The sequence below is a fragment of the Triticum dicoccoides genome, chromosome 6B, assembly GCF_002162155.2.
Source record: "Triticum dicoccoides isolate Atlit2015 ecotype Zavitan chromosome 6B, WEW_v2.0, whole genome shotgun sequence".
Lineage (NCBI taxonomy): Eukaryota > Viridiplantae > Streptophyta > Magnoliopsida > Poales > Poaceae > Triticum > Triticum dicoccoides.
The window spans coordinates 673,802,173-673,815,851 of record NC_041391.1 but is presented as its reverse complement, the minus strand read 5'-3'; the positions used below and the strand labels follow the sequence as shown (position 1 = coordinate 673,815,851).

The following is a 13,679-nucleotide window of genomic DNA, read 5'->3' as shown; positions in this document are numbered from 1 at the left end:
ACCTTCCGTTACTTTGTACGACGGTGTTTTCATAAAATTTGATCATACCAAAATAGGCAACAAATGTCATACATGACAGAGCAGTTATAATATCCGAGCATTTAATCAAAGTGCTTTGTATTCCCAAAGGGAATTACACAGATTGGTCAGGATGGATTATCTCACTACATCAAGGATGTATCATAAAAAAGGCAGGATAACCAAGTCCAGTACGTACAATTTTGGCAAAGTTATATATGCCAAAGGGCAAAGCAATTAGATATACCAAAAGAAAGGCAAGCATGGTATATTTATTCAATAGAACAGTTGATATGGAAGCTCATGAATAAGGAGAAACATATATTTTGTTCCAAAAGTAAATCAAGAACAATGTTGGGTATACCAAAAGCAAGGTGAGTAGGAAATATTTTATCAGTAGAACAAATGACCTGGAGGCTCATAATAAAAGGGAAACATTTCTTTGTTCCAAAGCTAAGGCAGGACGATCAATTCACATTAATTTAGATACAGAGAGTAGAGTTAGACAACAAAATCAAGCCAGAGCGCCAGTGAGAGATAAGGAACCTATACAGTTCAACTAAAGCATACTATTTGATAACTTCACTTGACTGTCTTGTCGTTCAACTTCTCACATGGCACGTCACATGAACCTGCTGTGAGTTTTTAGTTTAACCAATCAAGCCATAGAAAAAAAATCATGGATAATACGGTCATGTTCTTTTAACTGACCGCTTGTTGATAGTGAGCGATGGTTGTTTGCACCATATTGGTCCTATGCGTAAGAGTTCAGTTTAACATGCGAAGAACAATCTATTGAACAATGGTGTAAGAGTTCATTTAATATGCAAAGTATTGAACAATGGCATAAGGCCAGCATGCTACCTCTTGTTACTGTCCTCTCACAAAGACATGGTTCGCTACATGGATCTCGACCCCTTGTCTTTTTGGCACGTTGGCGTTTATGGCGGCGCTTACCTGAATATTTGAGACAACCAGCATCGAATACAACATCGTTAATAGGAATTAGAGACAACGACGCTGGTACTCTATATATACACCCATACCTTCATCATCACTGATGTAAACAACATCACTGATTATTTCATAATGTGGTTTTATTACTGGAGTCCTATTAATTGTGAAAGCAAAAAATGCAAGAGAGTGGGATCAATGCAGACCTAGAGAGAACAGTCCCAACAAAAATAAAATATCGGTTACTCTCATAAGTGTTAATGCGCATTTTATATTGAACATGGTCATATTCAGTGGAGAGGGAGGGAAAAAGCAGAGCAAAGAAAATTGGTCAAGCTGAATTGAAATCACATATAAGCAGTACTTATATTTTAACCAAGCACGAAAGGCATTCAACATACTGTAATCTTGAAGCAAAAGTTTTTCCTAAATAGCAGGCACCAAAGTAAACAACTATGAAGTACTGTACACACACTAAGAAAGGTACTAACTTCCTAAATAAAAGAAATTGCTAATACAAAAACCAAAATACTGATCCGACCTCGATCTCTAATTACAGTTGCAGCACACATTTGACAATATATTTCTACCAAGAATCATCTTTGTTTTGCATAATAAAGTAATTCTACACTTGGAATGTGTCGATACATCACCATCAATTTTTTATGCCAGTACAACTGTTCTGAATCCATTCGACAACAAACTATACCTAGAATGTATCAGACCTAAGTAAAATAAATGGGGGAGGGCTAAAATCAGGTACCTGAACACTGAGAGAACCTGCAGCAAACCGAACCACTGCCGGCTAGAAAGGTGAGGCAGAATCGACACCCAGATTTGTACCTACAAAAAAATTAGGAAGCACACAAACAACAAATAAAGTTTTGATCCTCTGTCACATGCTAAAACTTTCTAAGATAGTAGCAACATCTATTTATTGGTGCACCAAATCACTACTAAAAAAAGCAAGAATAACCAATGATTCAACCATATGTGAGTACCTACGAGTAGGCTGCTTTATCATGGAAGGAGGCATTTCACTGATAGACATGGCAGGAGCAGCCTAATTTCAGCCGAAGAACACCTGAGATAGGACACGACAACAAAAATAAAAGAGGGAACAAGTTAGCCATAGCGTACTTGTACTTCCAAACACCTACAAAAAGAACACATGAGAGTAATAAGGTCCGGGAACTGTACTCTAAATAATTCTATAGTTGCACGAAAACTTCCAGGCAAAATATTTGAACCCAAGCACAATGCAAGTAGCAGGACTACTGTGGGGAGTTTCAGCTGTTTGATGTGCCCTGCCTTCTATCGTGACCGTCTATTTTCATCTACTGGTTTGACCCTAGAAACCTAGTGGGGAGCTAGCAAGACGTGTACACTTTCAGATAAGCCCGGTGCACAGCCTGCAAGGCTACCATCTGCAAAACCTAGAAAACAGAGCAGAAATAAGTACTAACAACACATCGACTGAGATTGGAAAAAGGGCCCATTTCATAGTCAAATACACTATACATACGAAATCTATTTGTTAATAAATATGATTATAGGGCCCATGTAGTGTACAGCCTACCAGACTCCTAAACCTAATAACCAATCTTTACCTAATAATAAAGAGAATTGGGTTTCTGTCGTCCGTCATTAAAACTGTCCCTGAGGTTGTAAAGAATTACCCACCATGCCATTGGTAAGTGAAAAAAACGGTTCGGTTTGCCCCTTCTAAAATCCGCGGCAGGCTCGGTTATTAATTTGAAGCCCATGTAGTCAATAACTCGCGGGTGGCTGGCGTAGTGGTGTGAGCCTCACCTCTCAACCTGGGAAACCCAGGTTCGATTCCCCTTTCTCTCTTTTCTTCTTTTTCTCTCCTGTTAATGTTGGTAGGTGTCGGGGATATACCCCGCGGTATAAACCGCCGGATGTATGACCCGGCTAGAGTTTGGCGATTCACTGGCAACCCACTTGGACATGGCGGTTTACGGTTCATTGGTAATCCGGCAGGCGGGTCAGAGGAGCGACAAGACCCGGTGGCCCAACGGGCGGTTTATGGAAGGCCGGATCATGCTATGGTGGGCCGGTTTAAGAGAAAAGGCGTGAGGAATATTTACTTTACAAGGAAGACCCGGACTTGTATCCGGTTTGTATTAGAGATAGATTAGTCCTTATCCTAATAGGACTCCACATGTAACCCGCCCCTTCAACATATATAAGGAGGGGTAGGGCTCCCCAAAGAGGGACAAGTTAGAAGCGACAAGCTACAAGCAAGAAGAAACAATCTTAGGACTAGACACAAAGAGGAGAGCCGGTTTACGGCGACTCCCTCGTGATGATAATGAGACCTAGCCTCAAACAGCATGTAGGGTTTTTACCGGATGATGTTTCCCGGGGCCCGAAGCTGTCTAAATCCCTGTCTTGTGTTGCGTCTCTCGATTCCGCTCAACCCCTCTCAAGCTATCACATGGATGCGTTGGTCTCGCGACTAAGTCCTCACACTAAGGACATCTGTCGTGACAAATCCACGACAGTTGGCGTCCACCGTGGGGCCTGCGCACAGTGGTGTTGAGTTCTTGGAGGGATCTCTCACAGGGATCAAGAAATTCGCAATTTTCCGGATAAGAAAGACTCAGCTCGGAAGAGTTTGCATCAACTTTGAGTTCATCATATCAGATTTTACGATCAGTGAGATTTTCAAGTCAAAGAAAAGAAATTAGGGTTGCCTCTGTGTATACTGTCACACGCGACCGGGTGATCCGTCGTGTCTGGATTACTCCGCTGAACCGCCGCAAGAAGCCAAGGGCAAAAGGGGTTCGCCCGAGTCGCCGAGACAGTCAATTTGTCCGAAACCTTTTTGGTTGATTAGATACAATTCAAATTCCTGAAGGCATCAACCGGAATTATTGGTGCTACTCCCCAGCGCGGAAACCAAAGGCCATAAAGGCGGAGGCTGTGGATAAGTTAAAAAGTTTTCCATCATATCAGGCATCAATCCCAATGTTTTCAATACAGTACTAGTGTACCTTCGACTAGTACATCACCGGAAGCCAAAGCGGTGTTTCTTTTATCAGCTATGATTACTACGTGCATGCAAGGAATCTACTACGAGTCAAGAATTAAAGAAGGAAAGCTACTACGTGATTTTAGCATGTGAATACTAAGGAAAAGAAAGATCCATCAGGGCACGCTATGACCGCACGTGAATGCGGATTCAATCTTCGTCTCTGAGCGGCCGTCGACAGAACTGGATGAGGCTACGGGCTGGGACTTGGCCACCGTTTTCACTCGAGCCACCATCACCGGGTGCGACTCCAACCATTGCTCGGCCGCGGCCCCGCCGTGCCGGCGCTTCTCCAACCTACCGCTGTGGCTGCGGCCCCGCCTCACCGCTTTGTTGCTCCCACCGAAGACCGGCGTCGCCTCGCCCTTTTGCTGCCGCTCCACCCGGTCGTGGGTCGTTGAACCGTCAGGTTCCCCCGGGCTGCATGCGCCCTCTGCTCCGGTTTGCTCTCTGCGGGATCGTCTCGCCGGTCTGATTCCTCTGTTGCAAGCCGCATCCTCCACTACAAACCACCTCGCCGGGTTAACTGCAACGCCCACCATGTTCCTCCCGCTGACTCACCGGCGTCACTGCGGGTCGTCGTCCTTTGCCTTGCGATGCTGCGGGTTCCCGCGGGTTGTCGTTGGTCGCACCTCCGCGGGCCTCCTCAGCTGCAGTTGCGCTTTTGAACCGTCGAGGCCGTGATCTGGCTTGCTCCGGCTAGCACCGGTTCACTGCTGCAGCCCGCATGGATCATGCGTCGAACCGGAGCATCTGATTCTGCCGGCTGCTGTCGAGCCGTCGTCGCCTTCACTGGTTTCCGCAGCTGTGACATGCCTTCACTTTGGGCCGCTACCTCTGTCAATCCGGCTGTCACGGCCGATTCACAACAGCAACAAGTCGTCAGAATATGCTCATGTTCATCTAGAAGAAGAGAATCTGCTCATGTTTGCTTCTGCTGTGGTTTGCCTCGTCGTCCGCCGTTGCCTCCGTGGCCAGGTTACGCTGCGCATTGCTGCCGCTTTAAAACAACACTGCTCTCCAGTTGGTTTTGCTGCCCACTTATCTGCCGTATGGATCGGGCATCGAACTGCCGAAGCCCTTGGAGGCATGCAGCCGCGCGAGATATCCGGGTTAAGGACAGCAGCAATGACAGACAGAACGGCAGCACAGTCATGAATTGTCAGGGACAGCATGCTTCGGATATGAAGTTATCGACCAAAAAAAAGAGAGGGTCAAAACATGACCCGGAGGGTCCGTCTGAGCCGACCGATGCAGTGGGTTAAGCCGCTGCCTCTGTTGCGGTGAACGGATCATTCGTCATCCGAAGCCGTTTGCTATCTGTAAACATCAGGTGATATCCATCTATGTTTATTAGCACACATTGTTTTTGTCAAAAAGCAATTACTTTGGTCTGTATACTTTTGTGTGCAGGACAAGAATTTATTATAAAGGTAGTGCCATGCTGTGCATATGGAGTGTGCGTTAGCATCATCATGCACCAGCGTCTGCACCAGCTTGCTGTTGAACGGATTACCGTGCCTGCGATTGATCCACTCGTCCGCACCGGTTTACAACGCCGCGGCCAACTCGGCCGTCATTAATTTCAGCTTTACCATGGTGATCATCAACTCCACGATGAATAACCCCTGGCATGATATATCAGGACCCTAAACCGCCATATTGGTGCAAATTTAAAGGCCGTTAGAAAATTTCCAGCTTAAAAAGAAGGATTCTGGTTTAATATCCGGCTCAAGGGGAAGATGTCTCCCACAAAGTTTTGAAGCTCTCAATATCCGGTTCAAGATCCCGGCTCAAGAAGAATTTATCTCTTGCAAAAAAGTTAAAAATTACCGAAGAGGACCTGCTGCCATGATGCGCGGTTCAAACATGGGTATCATGCCTTATTGGCTTATCATATTATTGGTCACTTGGGGGCTTGGTCGTATCCGAACCATAGCCACGCCTCTTGATCGGCCTAGTGCCATAACATCACTGGGGGCCTTGGTCGTGTCCGAACCAACGCGACACCTTTTGATAGGCGACAGCCACCAGATCACTTGGGGACATGGTCAAGTCTGAACCAGTCACGCCTCTTGGTCGGCCTAAGGCCACAAAATCACTTGGGGGCTTGTTCGAACCCGAACCATTGCCACGCCTCTTGATCTGGCATATATGCCATGAATCATTTGGGGACCTGGCTGACTTGAACCATAGCTACACCTTATTGGGAGCTTGGTCGTGTCCGACCATGGTAACACCATCTGATCGGCTCAGTAAAGCCTCTTTTTGCAAATGGTCTTATCATTGCCTTTGCTTCCGTATTTCTTCATAACTGTTATTTGATTTTTGTTGCGTTTTTTAAACCGACAACGTTTTAATCCGGTTCAACTGGCAATTACAAATTGACGGAATGCGGTCAAATCTTAATCCGGAGGCCATCTGCCCGGTTTGATTTTCTGTTACCATCCTATTATGGAGTAAAACGGTGTTTATCAACCCGGCTTGACTTTCAATTACAAGTTATCAATACAGGATCAAGTTATAATCCGGAGACTATCAGCCCGGTCTGGTTTGACTACGAGTCGCCAGTATTATATATGGTTAAACCGGTGTTTATCACAACCCGGTATGGTTTATCATCAACCGGCACAGTATGAAAGGAGTTATCATTACTCAAGATTGGGGTTATCACTCTTACTACAAATTGGTAAACCAACGATGTGATTCAATATCACAGGTATGATATATTTCATTGATTATTCTTAAGTGCGGCCTTGGTTATAAACCTGGGTTATATGTTGGGCATTATGACCCGTCCGGCGGTAAACCGCCAGGACACTTTAAACTTGTTGTATGCATAGACAGGTTGAATAAAGCATGATGATAAATTATCCGGTGTTTATTAAACCGGCCTGGCTTTAAGACGATAAGTCGCCAGTATATGATGGGAAATTATCCGGAGTTTATTAAACCGGCCTGGCTTTGGACTATACGTCGCCAGTATATATTTGGATTGCGCCATTGGAATCATGCTCTTATAAATGATTGGGTTATATTATTCAAATAGCCAAATTTGGCTGAATTTTCATTATGATATTGGATGAATTTTTCATACCGGATTATATTATCTTGAATAGCCAACATGGCTGGATTTTTATGGTTATTAGTAACCGGTATTATTGAATTTTCAAAGTCGCTTTAGCGCAACAGTTATTATTTTATCAAAGGATATGATTTATTCTACAATGGAAGGAATAGTCCCGAGTCGCTGCAGGCTTACAACCCGGCGCTTGGGGGCTACATTATTCAAATTGAGATTATATGCAAGTCTCATGTCGCTGCAAGCATGCACCATGACACTTGGGGGCTAATACAAAGTCATTTTTTGCTCATCTTATTGAAGACCCGACTCATCATATTATAATGAGCCAGCCCTTGGGGGCTACCAATTGTTCCTATCAACAACTCAAGGTACACAAGTTAAATCCATTATATTGAAGGGTCCACTGCTCAGTTGGTAAAGCACAAGGCTCTTAACCTTATGGACGTGGATTCAAGCCCATGATGAGGGTTACATCATATGATGTTATTTTCATTGAAGTATATATCAAGTCCCGGCTCAATATTATCTTACTGAGCCGGCCCTTGGGGGCTACACATCATTGCTCAAATCTACATGATTATACCTACAAAGTCCCTGCTCATTATTGCATAATGACCCGACCCTTGGGGGCTACACTGGTTAAAGTTTCTATGGGTATAAGACAATTACAAAGTCCCAGGTTGCTGCAAGCATGACAACCCGGCACTTGGGGGCTACATAATATGGAGTATTCAGTTTTTACTAAGTGACTGGGATGAACAACATGGATTTCTTCTTAAGTGGTAGTATTTATATTGAAGCAAGTCTTAAGCCATCACTTTGTTCTGCTCAAGACTTGGGGGCTACAGGTATTATATTATTATCGAAGAACTATTTTCAAACTCTCTGTTTTGAGCAAACTGGATTAACCCGGCGTCACCAATCATTATGACCCTGTGTCTGTAACCCGGCGTCATCAACAATCATGAACCGGTGTTGGCAACAATCATGACCCGGAATTATCAGTTTTTATAACCAGACAATGGTGGTAATCATAAACCGGCAAGTTTTACATCTTCAAGCCGGCTGGATATTAGTTGAATATTTCAGAGACTAATATTTTTGTCAAGTCAAAGCATTGAAGGCCGATTCAAATGGATTCTTTATTTACAAATATCTTCTGCAAGCAAATTGATTATGAAGATGGTTATTAACTTGGAAGGAAGAAATGACAAGGATTTAAGGATGATCAAGTGCCGGCTTACATGTATATTTAAACCGGAGCACAACCCGACAAATTTGTTCTTGTTGCAGATCAGTTTAACATGGATGAATCCAAATTAAACTGGGGCTAATGTCGGGGATATACCCCGCGGTATAAACCGCCGGATGTATGACCCGGCTAGAGTTTGGCGATTCACTGGCAACCCACTTGGACATGGCGGTTTACGGTTCATTGGTAATCCGGCAGGCGGGTCAGAGGAGCGACAAGACCCGGTGGCCCAACGGGCGGTTTATGGAAGGCCGGATCATGCTATGGTGGGCCGGTTTAAGAGAAAAGGCGTGAGGAATATTTACTTTACAAGGAAGACCCGGACTTGTATCCGGTTTGTATTAGAGATAGATTAGTCCTTATCCTAATAGGACTCCACATGTAACCCGCCCCTTCAACATATATAAGGAGGGGCAGGGCTCCCCAAAGAGGGACAAGTTAGAAGCGACAAGCTACAAGCAAGAAGAAACAATCTTAGGACTAGACACAAAGAGGAGAGCCGGTTTACGGCGACTCCCTCGTGATGATAATGAGACCTAGCCTCAAACAGCATGTAGGGTTTTTACCGGATGATGTTTCCCGGGGCCCGAAGCTGTCTAAATTCCTGTCTTGTGTTGCGTCTCTCGATTCCGCTCAACCCCTCTCAAGCTATCACATGGATGCATTGGCCTCGCGACTAAGTCCTCACACTAAGGACATCTGCCGTGACAAATCCACGATAGTAAGCGTAGGATATTACTACTCGCCCCAGCGTCACTTAGCAGATGGGCTGCACAATGTACCAGTTACTCTATTTTCATTCTTTCTATTTTTAGACATATTCAAATATTTCAAAAAAACTCATAACTTTCAAACCCTAACTCCAAATCTAACATGTTATATATAGAAATCCCTTAAAAAGATGTGTAGATTTCAAATATGGTATTATATTAATCACTTTCAAATCCTAACTCCAAATCTAACATGTTATATAGGAAATCCCTTTAAAAAGATGTGTAGATTTGAAATATGCTATTATATTAATCATCATTCCTAAAATTCCATTTATGATGCAACCTTTATTAATATCTTCTTTATATGGGGTATTTTGAAAATCCCGTCTTAACGTTGATATTTCTGTTGTCTAATAAATTGGAAACATGTTGAGTACATTTCACAAATAATACAACCTTATGAACTTTGCGCGACACCACTTATCATGTTGTTTCTCGTGTGGCATTGTGAAAGATTTGAAGGGATTCGCCGATGCTGTCAGGTGTGTATATGAGGGATGATTTTTTTTTGGTTTCAACGCACGGGGAATAATGCCTTTTCGTGGAATCTGAAGCATGCATGGTTAAAAAATAAATTCTGAATCATACACCTGATTTCATGAAAATTATTGTGACCTCTTCAAATAAAAATATCATTTTAGTGTGGTATGTGCAAATCCGTTTATTATGTTTCCTTCTATATGAAAGATAATTGAGTTGTACTTTAGACTTTATAGGTCTCTGTGCATGTATGTTTAGAAGAAATTTGGTAACGAAAATCAGTAATGGGCATCTGGTAACTTACCAATTAAACCTTAATTTCTTATATATGTACATACATGTACGATCCTCATGATTTAGGCTCTCAATGATAAATCAAATGATGAAGGTAATGACTCCTTATACTGCAAATTAACTAGGAAGGTACTTTAGATATTTAAATTAATCAATTCTTTCATGATTGAAGTGTAGCATCTCATACATGCATTTTAAGACCATTGGTAAAATATATATTACATGGCTAATGCAACAGAATGTTGTCTTGGGTCATTGGGCCAGGGAAGTGTGTTTTGATTCTCCCGGTGCAACGCACGGGCATATTTGCTAGTAAGTTAACTATAGATGATTCGACAATACAAATAAAAAGGAAAAGCAATGCGTGAGCCAGAAAGAAAATAAAGCAACAGCCTGTAAGGCTCATAGAACTAATAAGGAATCCATAAACCACAAATGACCTGATAGTACAAATAAAAATAAGAAGCAATGCATGAACCAAATAGGAAATAAGGAATCTGTCTAACTGGTCCTTGTCTACAGATGAAAATCTGCTCATGTTCCACATTGGCACCTAATTTGTTAGACACTTCAGCATGAATCTGAGGCTAAAAATGGAGCCAGAGCTTGCAATGACACTAACGCTAAGATCTCTGCAACTATTTTATCCTTAATCATGGACCAGGACCACTTAGTTTATCCAAAAAAACAATCAATACCATACTAACCATCATATCACAGACTCGACATTCATTCCTTACACTCGAGGACAAGGAAAAACAAACACCAACCAAAGAACATAGGTTAGAAAAATCCTTCCTTGACAGAGAACAAAACGAGGCATGGGAGTAAACAAGGAAGACAACAAAAAACTACTTTGGATGAATTTAGCTACATCCAAGGCTCTACTCACCAGTTAGGTACCCAACAAAGCCAGATAGAGAACAAAAAAATCCCTCTGTTGGAATGTAGCTAGACATGAGAATATTCTTGACATGAACAAACAAATAAACCTAGCTAACCGTGACCATTTCCTGAACAATAAGAAGGCTACCAAGCAGTATCAACTAAGGTCCACATCACACATACCCACGGGGACAACATACAAAAACCAGTAACATAAGAGAAGAATCTGCAAGAACTTAACCGGCACGTTCACTGGAATCAGGTGGGGCGTCATAGGTGTTTGGCAGTCTGTGTGCTACTTACCTATAAATCCATGAATGGACAAGCGAGAGGGGCAGATCGAAGGAGGCACCGGTGAAAATGGACGAATCTGCAAGAAAAGGAAGACGAAAATCAGAGACGAGCAGCGTCTAGAATAGAGACATACCTAGCAAATCAACTGCGGGAATCCCACAAGCATCTCAACCAGCGTCGACACGCGAGGAAGCCATCGCAGAAGACGTAGGAGGAGCAGTAGATCGAGGACGGTTGACTCCTTGAGGAGGAGAACTCCTGCAGTTTGGGAGAAGCAACGTTCAGAGAGAGAGAGAGAGAGAATCGGGGGAGTGGAGAGGGCGCTCACCGCTGCCTCCGCAAGATGGATCGGAGGCGGCTCACCTTGGGTCGTCTTCTTCCTGGAGGAGCACGAACACAAGGACAACGGTCCGGTGCTCCCGCTGTGTGGTCGAGCAGGAGGTGTCGACGGCCGGCGACAAATGGCGGCTCGAAGTCCCCTGGTCGTTCTCCTCCTTCCCGCCGTGCTCCTGCTCCTGCTGCGGCCCTCGCCGTCGATGGTGGCCGCGCTGGCTTGGAAGAAGGGGGGTCGGGGTCAGAGCGAAGGGGCTCAAGCCGGACCAGACCAGAGAGAGGTTGCCGTGGAGCACCGCGCCACGACGGAGAAGGAGGAGGGGGTGGGCCGCCCGCCGAGGGTAGGCGGCGACGATGGTGTGGCGGCGGCGGACGGGGAGGATGGGAGAGAGATGTGCGGGAGAGGGAAGTGGAGGAGAGATCGACCAATCGGGGAGGAGGCAGCGAATAGGAGAAGGGCACATGTTGACCTAAGATGTGAAAAGACGAAAATATCCTCTATGGGGCACAGGAATAACGGCGGTGACACGAGATCTTTACCGCGGGGGTGAAACTGTTCATTGCTACAGGGTCACCTCTTCGATCCGACGGCCGAGGTCGTCCCAGGGCTCGATCCGATGGCCCAGATTGCATCAAACAAAACGATCCAACGGCCAGAATCGCCTGAGCTCTGAGGAGGCGCGGGAGTGACTGCATCCCTTATTTCTCGATGAGCTTATTTGACCTCTTTTTAGTACAACAATACTATTAAACAAAACGTACTGTCAGCCTCAATAACCAAAAGTGAACCAATAAAGTGGCGGCCCGGCCAGTGAAAATTGCACCAACGGCATCACTATTTCCCTCACTGGACGGGTTATCTAAACTATGTTTATATTTTTTTTAGATACCTGTTCATTTAGGATATTCGCTTCTGTTCAGAATTAGGACCACGATCATCTCTAGTATTAGACTTTCCTTTGTAGTTATTTAGACATAGTTACATTCCATGTGCAGGTTGTCTTAAAAAGTCGACATGCGTAACAAGTTTAGCAAAACAAGATTTTTTAAAAAAAAAAATTACAGAGTATATATTTTTTGCGAATAAATTACTTGTTGTAGTAGACAATCGGGAAGTCATCGTGCTAAGGCCCCGTAGGACCAGCGCACCTATCATACGTTAAGTCGGAGTTGGGAAGTTGTAGTATATCAGCATCATCGGAAATGAAAATACAATCATAAGACAAGATTTTGCAACTATCTCCTACAGTTGTTGCAAAGCATAGATAATGTGAGCACTACACATGTATGAAAGCCACAAATCACATACTTGTACCCAAGTAGATCGATCATGACGGCAGCGGCAAGACTTCATCACCATAGGTTCATAGGCATGCCGTTGGGGTTCCGGGAGGGAGGCTTCTTCAATGGAACATTGATAATGTGAGCATTATACACATATGCAAGCCACAAATCACATACCCATGCCAATGGAACCAGCTATGTCGTCTCTTCCTATTCTGCCTCCCGAGAACCTTCTCGTCCACTCTGGTGACGGGCGCTTCTAGGGCGTAGGCCACGATTTGGTGAGCACGATTTTGATCTTGCTTGCACCGGATCTCTTTCCCAGTCAATCTCTCCTCCACTTTGCAATCTCGTCTGCTCGCTATCCTCATCTGGCCGTGGTTCGGGGTGATTGAGGGGCAAATTTATCTTTGCTGCCCACCCTTGGCTACTGCTGGTGGTTCGGGATTCGGTGTGTCGGCGGTGAAATTGGGAGGAGGAGGTGTGAGGATGAACATGGCGACTGCTTCCAAGCCATGCTTGGCGCTGGCGGCGGCGGATCTGGTGGGCATCGAGGGTGCTGGGACGGATGGCGCCCCAATCATAGGCGAAGACTTTGCTGCTGATTTGATGAAATGACTCAGGCTCACCTCTGAAGAAGCTTCTGCAATCATTCTAGAGGATGAAAATGAGGAAGATTTGGTGTCCTTGAAGTGGACTATCATAGGAAAGGTATTATCCCCTACCGTTCTTCATTTTCAAACAATTATGTCTGCACTAAGACCGGCATGGGGAAATCCGAAGGGCATGATTCCCAGATCTGTTGGGGACAATATGTTCATAGTTGAGTTTGCTACTAAGGCTGACAAGGACAGGGTTGCAGCGGGTTCTCCGTGGTCTGTTGGCAAACACGCTGTGATTATTAACAATTTCGATGCGAAACTGAAGCCTTCTGAGGTCTGCTTTGACAGACTCACAGTATGGGCTCGC

The 13,679-nt window shown here is 44.4% G+C and overlaps 1 long non-coding RNA gene across 5 annotated transcripts; it reads right to left on the bottom strand.

Annotated features, from left to right (window-relative positions):
* Positions 1–377: 377 nt before the first annotated feature.
* On the bottom strand, positions 378–11,836 carry LOC119324271. 5 transcript variants are annotated; one of them, XR_005156834.1, is made up of 8 exons: positions 11,457–11,836; positions 11,254–11,351; positions 11,103–11,169; positions 1,974–2,056; positions 1,736–1,815; positions 883–975; positions 730–810; positions 378–653 (listed from the first exon to the last, which is right to left on the bottom strand). It is a non-coding gene; the product is annotated as an uncharacterized LOC119324271 (long non-coding RNA). The 5 variants fall into 5 exon arrangements; XR_005156833.1 differs by having other exon boundaries at positions 378–650; XR_005156836.1 differs by having other exon boundaries at positions 730–772.
* Between the last annotated feature and the right edge of the window lie 1,843 nt (positions 11,837–13,679).